A 12,321-nucleotide genomic window follows, 5' to 3' on the forward strand; every position below is an offset into this window, starting at 1 on the left:
GGAACCTGAGCTGGGAGATGCTGTTCTGAGGGATAGAGAATTTTACGGCGGCACTGCCCATCCCATGTAGGCCGACACCTTCGCCGTGGGGCACCTAGCAGACACAATGAGATGCCGCAGCCCCTGTGTAGGCCATTGGCAAAAGCTGCTCCTTGTCCCTGCTTTAACGACGACCATTTGGAGAGCCTTTCTAGAGGAACATGGTTAGAGATGTCAGATTAAACGTCCAGAGAAACCCAACTGAAAACTTTGGTGACCCAATGTAGTCACCTGTGTTAAAAACTCGCTTGAAAGAAAAATATCTTTATCTCAGTATTACGTAGCAGAAGATAAACTCTGCCCTACGAAAGAAACGACGCCTGTAATAGGCTACAAGAACTCTAGTTGGTGGAGTTATAACAAGTAAGAACGTTCTGATTGGCCAGAAAGAAAACGCGTGGCCACCAGCATTGTTATTGGCAAATGGCAGGCAGAGTAATTCACACTTCTCATGCTGAAAATCGGCGCGAGTTTGAGCAAAGGGACTTGCGCTGCTCTGAGAAGTATGTGACAGTCATTGTGTAAAAACTTGTTCACAGGCACGTCTTAACTCTTACAGAGTTAAAGTGCAAAGTCTCCTAATATGGAGAATCGCACCGAGCACTGACACTTAACGCTTGTGAGCGATTTGAGGCCAATGACGTATGTGCTATTCCAGCCGAATAGCGTGTACCATGTCAATTAACTTAGCTAGGGAATAACTAGGGCTCTCGGCTTCACTTAAGATATAGGAAACGTATCCGACGGGTGTTTAACAGTAGAGAGAGATACAGAATAAATAATTCTCAGGTTCACAGCTCACGCTGATAGCCGCCACTGCCACCGCCGACGCAAGGTAAACGCACGTGCACTCTTGAGATGCCAGCATGTGATATTCAATTGACAATCAGAACTGCAGTCGTCTCTGTCTCTCCAAATTATCATACATTCAGCCATGAGATGTAGTTAAACATATTCACAATTTTTGAGTTTAACTGAAGCAGAAACCCGAGATGTCCGATCTAATGAAAAGGACTGATCGGCCATTGTAGAGTTGTGAATTGTTTTAATTGTGTACTTCATTTTGATCGCTCTTTAAAAACCCCAATTCATTCTGGATATTTTCATTGTGCGTTTTAGCGTAATTGATATCTCTTGTTTGTATTTTTATTGACCCCCAGATATGGTCATCAACCATCATCTCATTGAAGAACCATACAATGGTTAGGGATTTCGCTTTACAGTTGTGAACACCCAGTATCAATATTGTACCATCCTATACATAATTTTGCTTACATTGGTATGACATGAACTCATACTTAGAGTAAAAGTAAAACTTAATAACGAAAATCTTAGGTTTTCATTTTTGCTAATATATAGTTATACCTGAACCCGTACACTGATTTCTCTTAGCGATAATGTTTCCTTTATAGGGAGTGTAGTGGAACCGACATTGAGATCATTGTCTGATTACATCGCCGCCCGGGGTAGCTGCGCAGTCTCAGGCGCTTTTTCACGGATCGCGATGCTCCCCCCGTCGGAGGTTCGAGTCCTCGGGCATGGGTGTGTGTGTGTTGTATTATCGTAAGTTACTTTAAGTTTGATTAAGTAGTGTGTAAGCTTAGGCCCGATGACCTCAACAGTTTGGTCCCATAGAAATTACCACAAATTTCCAAAGCTTCTGATTACATTACTGTCCATGCTGTGCACTCTTTTGAACTCTGCATACGTGAGATCGTACCTTCTTACCTTGCAGCCGTAGGTTCAACACCAAATTCCTAAAACATTCAAAAAAGGTCCTTGCGCAACTATGGTAGGAATACAGATCAGAACCAGTCTCACATATGTTAGATAATGGCGACCCTTCCAGGGTGGTAAAATAACATGGTAATGTGGTCAAACATATGTAATTACGAGGACAAAAAAAAAAATCCTCTTAACAGTTTTTCATAATAAATTTTTGGTTTGCAAGAGTCAATGGTAAATATTAGTGGCTACTGACAAGCCAACAGCGAGACAGAGACATGCAGTGCACTGAGAGACGCACGCAGTATCCCCACAATATACACTCCTGGAAATGGAAAAAAGAACACATTGACACCGGTGTGTCAGACCCACCATACTTGCTCCGGACACTGCGAGAGGGCTGTACAAGCAATGATCACACGCACGGCACAGCGGACACACCAGGAACCGCGGTGTTGGCCGTCGAATGGCGCTAGCTGCGCAGCATTTGTGCACCGCCGCCGTCAGTGTCAGCCAGTTTGCCGTGGCATACGGAGCTCCATCGCAGTCTTTAACACTGGTAGCATGCCGCGACAGCGTGGACGTGAACCGTATGTGCAGTTGACGGACTTGGAGCGAGGGCGTATAGTGGGCATGCGGGAGGCCGGGTGGACGTACCGCCGAATTGCTCAACACGTGGGGCGTGAGGTCTCCACAGTACATCGATGTTGTCGCCATTGGTCGGCGGAAGGTGCACGTGCCCGTCGACCTGGGACCGGACCGCAGCGACGCACGGATGCATGCCAAGACCGTAGAATCCTACGCAGTGCCGTAGGGGACCGCACCGCCACTTCCCAGCAAATTAGGGACACTGTTGCTCCTGGGGTATCGGCGAGGACCATTCGCAACCGTCTCCATGAAGCTGGGCTACGGTCCCGCCCACAGTTAGGCCGTCTTCCGCTCACGCCCCAACATCGTGCAGCCCGCCTCCAGTGGTGTCGCGACAGGCGTGAATGGAGGGACGAATGGAGACGTGTCGTCTTCAGCGATGAGAGTCGCTTCTGCCTTGGTGCCAATGATGGTCGTATGCGTGTTTGGCGCCGTGCAGGTGAGCGCCACAATCAGGACTGCATACGACCGAGGCACACAGGACCAACACCCGGCATCATGGTGTGGGGAGCGATCTCCTACACTGGCCGTACACCACTGGTGATCGTCGAGGGGACACTGAATAGTGCACGGTACATCCAAACCGTCATCGAACCCATCGTTCTACCTTTCCTAGACCGGCAAGGGAACTTGCTGTTCCAACAGGACAATGCACGTCCGCATGCGTCCCGTGCCACCCAACGTGCTCTAGAAGGTGTAAGTCAACTACCCTGGCCAGCAAGATCTCCGGATCTGTCCCCCATTGAGCATGTTTGGGACTGGATGAAGCGTCGTCTCACGCGGTCTGCACGTCCAGCACGAACGCTGGTCCAACTGAGGCGCCAGATGGAAATGGCACGGCAAGCCGTTCCACAGGACTACATCCAGCATCTCTACGATCGTCTCCATGGGAGAATAGCAGCCTGCATTGCTGCGAAAGGTGGATATACACTGTACTAGTGCCGACATTGTGCATGCTCTGTTGCCTGTGTCTATGTGCCTGTGGTTCTGTCAGTGTGATCATGTGATGTATCTGACCCCAGGAATGTGTCAATAAAGTTTCCCCTTCCTGGGACAATGAATTCACGGTGTTCTTATTTCAATTTCCAGGAGTGTAGTTGTAACGCCATGTTAGCTTAAAGTTTCTCTTGCAAGCTCAGAGGTGGCTGATACAGCGTTGATAATTTGGTTCTGTCCCAACTGATAAGTGATGGTCGGACTGTCTTGTCATTGTATCAAGGGAACTAGAAACACTAGAGAAAGGGTGAACGTAGTAAGTTTATGAAGCGAGTAACATCGTATGATCGCATGATTATGCGAAGTAGGGCGTGTCAGGTAAAACTACAAAGACTGGAATCAGAGAGATTAGCAATGGCAGATCGAGACCTTGACCGAATTTAGACTGACGCCCAGCAAGATAATATACGGGAACCACAGGACAGATTAACAGACGACACAATGCCGCGAGAAATAGATCCGGGAGTGCAACAGGACGTAAATACCGAGCAACAAGAAGCCGTAAGCGGCGACCAATATATTGCAGAGGTGCAAGAAGATGGGGGACGTCTTGAATACGTAGAACCCATAGTATATGTAGTAAGACCTCCATTACAACCTAGTACAGGCAGTACAAGTCTAAATGTGACACCACGTGGTTCACTGCAGTCTCTTTCGGACAGACAAGCGAGTGTAAACGCAGAACGAAGTGGGTTGGAAGAAAACGTAGTAGGACCCGTTAATTTATCGAAAATTCTCCAGCAATTAAAGCACACCATAACGATACAAAACAGATAGACCAAACAACAGACGAAACAGCTTCAACAACAGGTATGTGAGCCAAGTGAGCAGACTGCGGGAAAAGTGAAACAACTGCAACAATAGATACGTGAGCGGAATGCAGAAGCAACGAAACAGTTTCGTTATATTTAAAAAAAAAAAAACATGGTGGTAAATAAACAATTACGTCACACTGAGGGAGAGGCAAAAAAAATCTTGAAATGTGACCTAAAATTTAATAATAGGTCACACGCAATTAAGAACAGATATTGACAAACTCTAGGATGATGTGCAAACATTGCGTGACGACGCAAGGACAGAAATTAAAACATTACGTGATGATGCTCAGAGTGAAATTGCCAAGAAAACCAAATATGTTAATGCAATTACACGTCAAGCAGCGGGCACAACACGAAAATAGTTGAAGATAGTGTGTCGCTAAAACGCATCACGAAAGCGGTTCTCAAAAGGTATGATACTCGCATCGTGAGAGTAGAAGCGAAAACGAAGAATCAGTTCGAAAAACTCAGGAAGAACTGTCACGAAATATACAAGAAGGAGGTGATCCAGATCATACAAGTCTTGAGTCCGGACAACTTCCGAGTCAATAGCGCTATCAGAAAAGCAACAAGTTTCACAAGGAACGAAAAATGATTTAATGAAAATACAACTCCAATCACAGACGGAGAAGAAATTAGACAATTGCCGACCACTTGCGATGCCACAGGCACGTTTCGAAACTTACGAAGAGCAGGCGGCACCACGAAGACAACGGATACAACAAGCACACTTTTCGGAACAATTCGGACCACATGATGAAAAGGCAAGATTAGCCAGGCAAGACGTATAGCCAATACGTGACAGGGAAGTGCTAGGGCACGAAGGTTATTGCGTGAAGCATACGGACACTCGCGCAGAGCCGATGGAAAAAAGTCATTGCGTTCCATTACAACGATGTCATGCAAGACTAGGCGAAAGTTACAGTGGGCAGTATCCAGTGGATTTGCCGCAACGTGAAGGACTGAGACATGAAATGATCGGAAGCAGAAGCGAATTTAGTACGGTACAACGACGAGGTAAGACAATGATCATTTCCTCACTGTAAGGAAGCTTCAGCATTTCTGTGAAGGAAGTCCACTGCATCCACGAACCTTCATTGATCAATTCCGTGTATTACTACCAGAACAGTGGACAATATCACACAAAATAGACTTTATTTGTGCCCATATGTCTGGAAACGATGCAAAACGTGGCCGGCCGCGGTGGTCTTGCGGTTCTAGGCGCTGCAGTCCGGAACCGTGGGACTGCTACGGTCGCAGGTTCGAATCCTGCCTCGGGCATGGATGTGTGTGATGTCCTTAGGTTAGTTAGGTTTAAGTAGTTCTAAGATCTAGGGGACTGATGACCTAAGATGTTAAGTCCCATAGTGCTCAGAGCCATTTTTGATGCAAAACGTAGCGTCTACATGTTGATCACATGAAGATTTCAGAGATAAGTTTCTCTCACGCTACTGGTCGAGTGAAGCCCAAAATAGGGTGAAGTATGAACTAATACAAAATCCGTACTTCGAGAATCCCGGAAGAAGATCCTGTAAAATGTTTCGAAGCAATGGCAAAGAAAAACCAATGTTTGGATGTGCCATGCAGCGATGTAGTGTTGATTAAGTTGTGTACCCTGAAGCTGCCGCTGTAATACCAACAGTCATTCGTAGGGCGCGGAGGCAATGACGTGGAAGCCTTCAAAGGAATTTTAAGTGAACTAGAGTTCATAGACTCGGAACATGAAGCAAAGAAAAAGCGAAACCCGCGTGAAAACGTGAATGAAAGACCGCGAAATTTGTCGGAGACTGTACGACGGAATGTCAGCTATCACAAACCGCGTGATAGCTTCGCGCCGAGAAATGACAATCGATTTCAACAGAGATATGGGTACGGATACGGAACAAGAAATGGCAATGGTTATCCACGCGGCAATAGCAATAATAGCTACAGGGGAAATGACGCTAGTCGTAAATCGTATGGAAGTACAAGTAGACCGACAAATTAGCAGCAACGAAACCCGTGTCACCAAGTCGGTCAAAGACAGGAAGAACCGAAATAAGATGTGGAGATAAGGCCAAGAAACCCCCGTAAACGTTCGAATAGATGAGAGAGCGCCCACGTCAAGGAGAACAACGCACCTAGCCAAGCGAGCAGTAGCAACGTAATAAGAGAAATATACACCTTATCACGAGAGTTGAAAGATGAAGGAACAGAACCGTAGGGGCAGAAAGAAGTCGATATGCCGCAAACAGCAGGCTGGATAGGAATTAGTTGAGAGGATTTCGCAAAAAACGGACTACCGGAACAAAATGAAGTAAGTATAACGGAAGTCGAGGTAAGAGGTAACGTAATTAGCATTGCAGAGTTATTTAATACTGAAACTAGGGAGAGCCGATTCCAAGAGGATAACGTACCATCGAGAGAAATAAACATTTTGTCACGACAGGTAACAAATGAAGAAATAGGATCTCAGGGATTAAAAAAAAAGCAGGAAAACAACATCGTCATGCTGGGGAGAAATTAACTGGGAGGACACCGACGAAGAAAACGAACTACCAAGGGAAGGCACAATGGGAGAAGAGAATAGGGACAAAGTAATTAGAATTGCAGATTTCTTTGAGGCTCAAACCAGGGAAACGTACTCAAGGAGGATAATGCTCAGTGAAAGGAAGTTGAAAATAAATTACAACTGGGCACAGGTTCAAATGTATACAATGATGGAAGTTACAGATGTGTAATAAGGGCATTTAGATGTGATTATTCGGGAGTCTTCACGAAGAAAGAAGAGGTAGATGTAGTTGAATTGAGGGAAGACGAAGTTAGATGTGAAGAAGAAGTTGTAGAAGAGAGAGAGAGTTAGCGGTCAAGTCATATCCCACAGAAGGCTTAAACTCACAGGTAAAAATCCTGAAACAACTCACATATGATTCCACAGAGGATGCTTTAATGGAGGGAGGCGAGGGAGAACAAAGAAAACTGGCCGAGATTCAACCATTTGTGAAGGCCATGGTAGCTAAAATACCAATTAATGTAGTCATAGACAGAGAAAGCGAGCTAACAGCGATTTCGGAGAACTTATTTAAGAAATGCAAAGCTAATGAAGAATTGCCGATCTTGAAAATGAAGAAGATTAAAGTGCAGGGTCTCATCAAAAGTCATGCTGTGGATGTCAATAAACAAACAAGGTTAACTCTTCCGTGCCAGGGTCAAAAGATCGAAGCAAATTTCATTATCATACCGAAATTAATGGTGGACATAATAATAGCTGCGGATTTTCTGAATCAATGACAAGCTGTGATAAACATGGGAAAAGGTAGCATCATTTATGAAAGAACTACACTTTTCATTGAGCCAGAGTGTCAAACATAGGTGAACGAACAACAGACTTCCAGACCTAAGGAACGATGAAACTTCCTGGCAGATTAAAACTGTGTGCCGGACCGAGACTCGAATTCGGGAGCTTTGCTTTTCGCGGGCAAGTGCTCTACTAACTGAGCCATCCAAGCACGGCTCACACCGCGTCCTCACAGCTTTACTTCTGCCAGTACCTCGTCTCCTACCATCCAAACGATGATTCACCACTCAAACGAAAGGGTATAGACAGAATGAACCGAACACAGAACAATATAAGTAAAAGTTTAGGACTTCATCATGTAAGCCATATTAAACGGTATGATATATAATCAGTTATAGGCATCAGTAAATAATATCAAAGAAGCCATGAAGTATGTTTCTGACAGGACGTGACCATGAGTCTGAAGAGAAGAAGAGACAGAGAACAGTGAAATACCTTAAATTTTAATATGTAGCAATTAACATGATATGTAGAGTTGGCAAAGGTGATGATCTAATACCGTGACAAACTAACATACCACACCAAGACACGACACATAACGACCGTAAGGAGTCTCACTAGCTTAAGATATCAGGAACAAGTTGGAACCTGATAGAGAAACTGGAATTTCAACACGGAGATATGACACCGAATTAGGTAAAGAATTTACTAAGCGGCGTCAATTATGCATTAGGCATAAGGTAGATTATAAGAAAAGATTTTTGTACTCGACCTCCTGCAAGAAACAATCTTCAGGTGCCTACGACAATGCGGCGGACGGTAACTGAAAATGTACTGGGGACGTGAATGGACGAGATCAACGATTTTCTACGATGCGGAAGCCCCGGCAAGAGCACGAGATTGATGGCGGTTTGTAACCATGGCAACCCTTGTACCACACAGCGGTAGCAACCTTGCCGTGATAAAGAAAGTACAAGCAGGATGGATGAGCAGCAGATGATCGACGTTGGGTCCAGGCCTTGCGAAAATTCACTTTCGACCGAGACTCAAGTCGGAAGTGCTGCAGGGAATGACGGGCTACAAAAATCGAAAAAGCAGCGAGCGCGGAGTAGAAACAAAACGCCTCGCCGAAAACCCGGCTTGACTAAGGTACAATTTGGCAAAAAATTACGTGTAGAATGGCACTGTCGCCGCCAGATTGCGATATTATATTGAACTAGAGCGCTGAAGGAAAATCAGTCAAACAATGCTGAACTACATGTCCTAATCAAGGACTGAAACACTAATGAATGTAAAACTGCCAATCAACTGGGAGTCAATAATTTCCTATATCCTGCCAACAGAAGAGACGAGGTTCAAGTCTGAAGGTAATACGAAGGAACACAGGAGACTTGAAAAATATGTAGCACGCAGTTTGGGCCTTATACTTCCACAAATGTCCATAGACAATACTCCTGTCCACAAATTGTGCCCACAAGGAAGTGAACCACGGTGTGGCTACCAAAGATTAATTGCTGCTGGTGAAGAATATTATCACAGGATTTCTCTACCAATTGCTGTAATGGAAGCCATCAAACCTATATTGAGGGACTTTGCAAATGAAAACTTAATGAATAAATGCCTTCATGGCGGTACCAAAAACCCAAATGAAAATTTTAATAAAGTGTCTTGGAAAGATCGGCAAACACCATATTTGTGGGAAGAAATGCAGTTGCTGTTGGTGTTTATTATGCAGTTTCATCTTTCAGTGATAGTGTGCAAAGCAGTAAATATGTGTTAGAGAATATGGGAAGTAATCCCAGAGTGTAATGCATCAAAGCTTTGTATTCAATAGACAGAGAGCATGTGGTGAAAGCAGATAAATCAGTTTTGGAGGTGATAAAATCTAGAAGAGTGCATCATATGAATGTGAAAAGGAAGAAAACTGATTTAGAAAATGAAAAAGAACCTGCTTATGGTGCTAGAGAGTTCTAAAAGAACGCCATATACAAGCAGAAACTTTAACGGCCATTTTCCACAAAACACAAATTTATGTACTTAGGTACATACAACATCCATGGTCGGCCGGTGTGGCCGAGCGGTTCTAGGAGCGTCAGTCTGGAACCGTGAGACCGCTACGGTCGCAGGTTCGAATCCTGCCTCGGGTAGGTTAGTTAGGTTTAAGTAGTTCTAAGTTCTAGGGGACTGATGACCTCAGATGTTAAGTCCCATAGTGCTTAGAGACATTTGAACCATTTGAACAACATCCAACATAAATGTCCTATTACTTTCAAACTTGATATTCTTACTAAACAGAAAATTCTTATTTCTCTGCCTCGTGGTGAGTGGGTGTTGTGTGGTGTCCTTAAGTTAGTTAGGTTTAAGTAGTTCTAAGTTCTAGGGGACTGATGACCATAGATGTTAAGTCCCATAGTGCTCAGAGCCATTTGAACCAGTTTTGAACAAAATTCTTAATGCAAAATGCTAAAATATTCCAAATCTATTGAAACCTGTGGTAAAAATTAAGATATTTAACTATAAAATTTGAGTTTTTCTAAACATGAAGTTTAAAATGTAACAGCTCATTCATCTTTTCATAAATTAAATAAATTAGAGTTTCACACACCTGTAAGTATCGTTTGTATGCTGTGCAACGAAGAATGTCTCTTACTTATGAAGAAAAGTGTACCAGTAGCAACCATGCAGCCAAGAGTAAGTGAAAATATGTTGAAATTTCACAAGGAAAAAAAAAATAATTTTCGTATGTTTTTGAACTGCCACTGCTATGAGTGTGAATCCTGAATCCTTCCTAGTCATGCTGACCTAGTTTCATGAATTTATATGTAAAAGTATAAACAGTGGGAATTAAAATGTCGTTTGGTGCCTCTCCTGCTCCAAGTTGGCCCGTTTGACATCCTGCCCCCTTCAATAAAATAAGGACTAGAACAAGTGGCTGACCAATAGTCAATGCTTGAAAAAAAGTATAATTTTTGACTGACTTAGACAACGCCTCCACCATTGTCTAACTTCAGTACGAAAATTATCATTGAAAGATGGAGATACGTAAGGTGTCAATCAAATAACACACCTTTTATTGACTTCCTGAAACAGTTCCGGTTAAGTCGATATGTCACATGACATAGTTATGTGAAGCTGTACGAATTTTATTAATATGCAGATCTAATAAATAAGCCAGCATTTCGTGAAAATAAACCACTAACTCTTACACTTGTGGTTGCACACAAGTAATTTCCTCGACCCAGGCTACGAGATGCAGTTCTGTGGGAAAGAGAATTTTACGATGGCAATGCCCATCCCATGTTGGCCGAAAACCTTCGCTGTGGGGCAACTAGTGGACGCAATGAGATGTTGCAGGCACTGCGTACGCCGGCGCCAAAAGCTGCCCCTTGCCCCTGCTTTTAACGTCTACTCTTCGGAAAGCCTTTCTACAGGAACACGGTGAGAGATGCCAGATAAAACGTCTGGAGAAACCCAATTCAAAACATTGCTGACTGACTGTAGCCACGTGTGTTAAAAACTCACATAAAAGAAAAAGCAGTTTATCACAGTATTACGTAGCAGATGTTAAGCTCTGCCTTACAAAAGAAACGATGCCTCTGTTAATGATAACGTTTCCTTTACAGGGAGTGTAGTGGAGCCAACATTGAGATCATTGTCTGATTACATCACTGCCCGTACTGCTGCACTTTTCTGACCTTTGCATGTTTGAGAAGGTATCTTTGTAGCTTGCAGGCCTGTAGGTTCAACACTAAATTACTAAAACAGTCACAGAACGTCCTTGCACAACTGTGATAGGAAGATAGATCAGAACCAGTCTCACATACGTTAGACATTCATAATCATCATCACACCTTTGATGAGTTTTTAGTTTGCAGTGTCCTTTAAATAATTTTTCCTTACATGTACTATACTATAGTTACCAATAGAATACACTTTGCAACATGATACTGAAAGTTCCGCTGCTTGAAATAGTGATTTGTTTTGGAAAACGAAATTTAATTTATTCATAAGTTCAGTTATTTACAGTTTTGTAATAACTGCGGTTTTACAATTTCGGAAACACGTATGTAACAATAACAGTTAAATCCAAGAGCTCTGAGCTACCTTTTATTTTGACGAAAAAGTAGTGACAAATTAAGAATGTAAATATAAAAGAGATTAATGTTACTATTCTACTGCCAAAAATGCAAAGCAAAATGGTTACCTTTCATGACATGTTACAGTGTTGCCATTTCGTGACAGGATAGTGCTCGTTCATACGTGGGCGTGTCTCTGTGAACTGCCTGCATGATGTTGTGGAAATTCTGTGGCCAGTAAGAGCCCCAGCTCCTATAGAACATGTGTGGGTCTAACTCGGACGTGAACTGCATCCCAGTGCCTGCATCTAGAAGTTTAAGGAGCGGTTACAAAAGCTGTGAGTCAGCAGTCTCAGGAGAGGATAGAACAGCTTATGACCCTTTTCCCAACTGAGACACTGAATCTATCCAGGTCAGAAAGAGTGCAACTTCAAATCTCTGAAATAGTACGGCATACTGTTGAACCTGTGAAGTTTCCTCCTCTCTTTCTGGGTGCTTCATATTTTTAGTCGGACAGTGTATTATTAGCATTTGTATCAACCGAGATACTGAAGCAAGTATTTTCTTTTTGTTTTTTTTAGCGATTTACGTTTTCAACAGCATTTAAAAGCTCTTAGAAAGACGACTCAAGTGTACCTATTTCGTATAAAATAGCGGCAAGAGCAAAATTACAGTGTATTACTTAAGTTTCAATGACGACATTAATTAATCAGTAATTATGTCATTGTACTTGTCTCTCAAT

The sequence above is a fragment of the Schistocerca americana genome, chromosome X, assembly GCF_021461395.2.
Source record: "Schistocerca americana isolate TAMUIC-IGC-003095 chromosome X, iqSchAmer2.1, whole genome shotgun sequence".
NCBI lineage: Eukaryota > Metazoa > Arthropoda > Insecta > Orthoptera > Acrididae > Schistocerca > Schistocerca americana.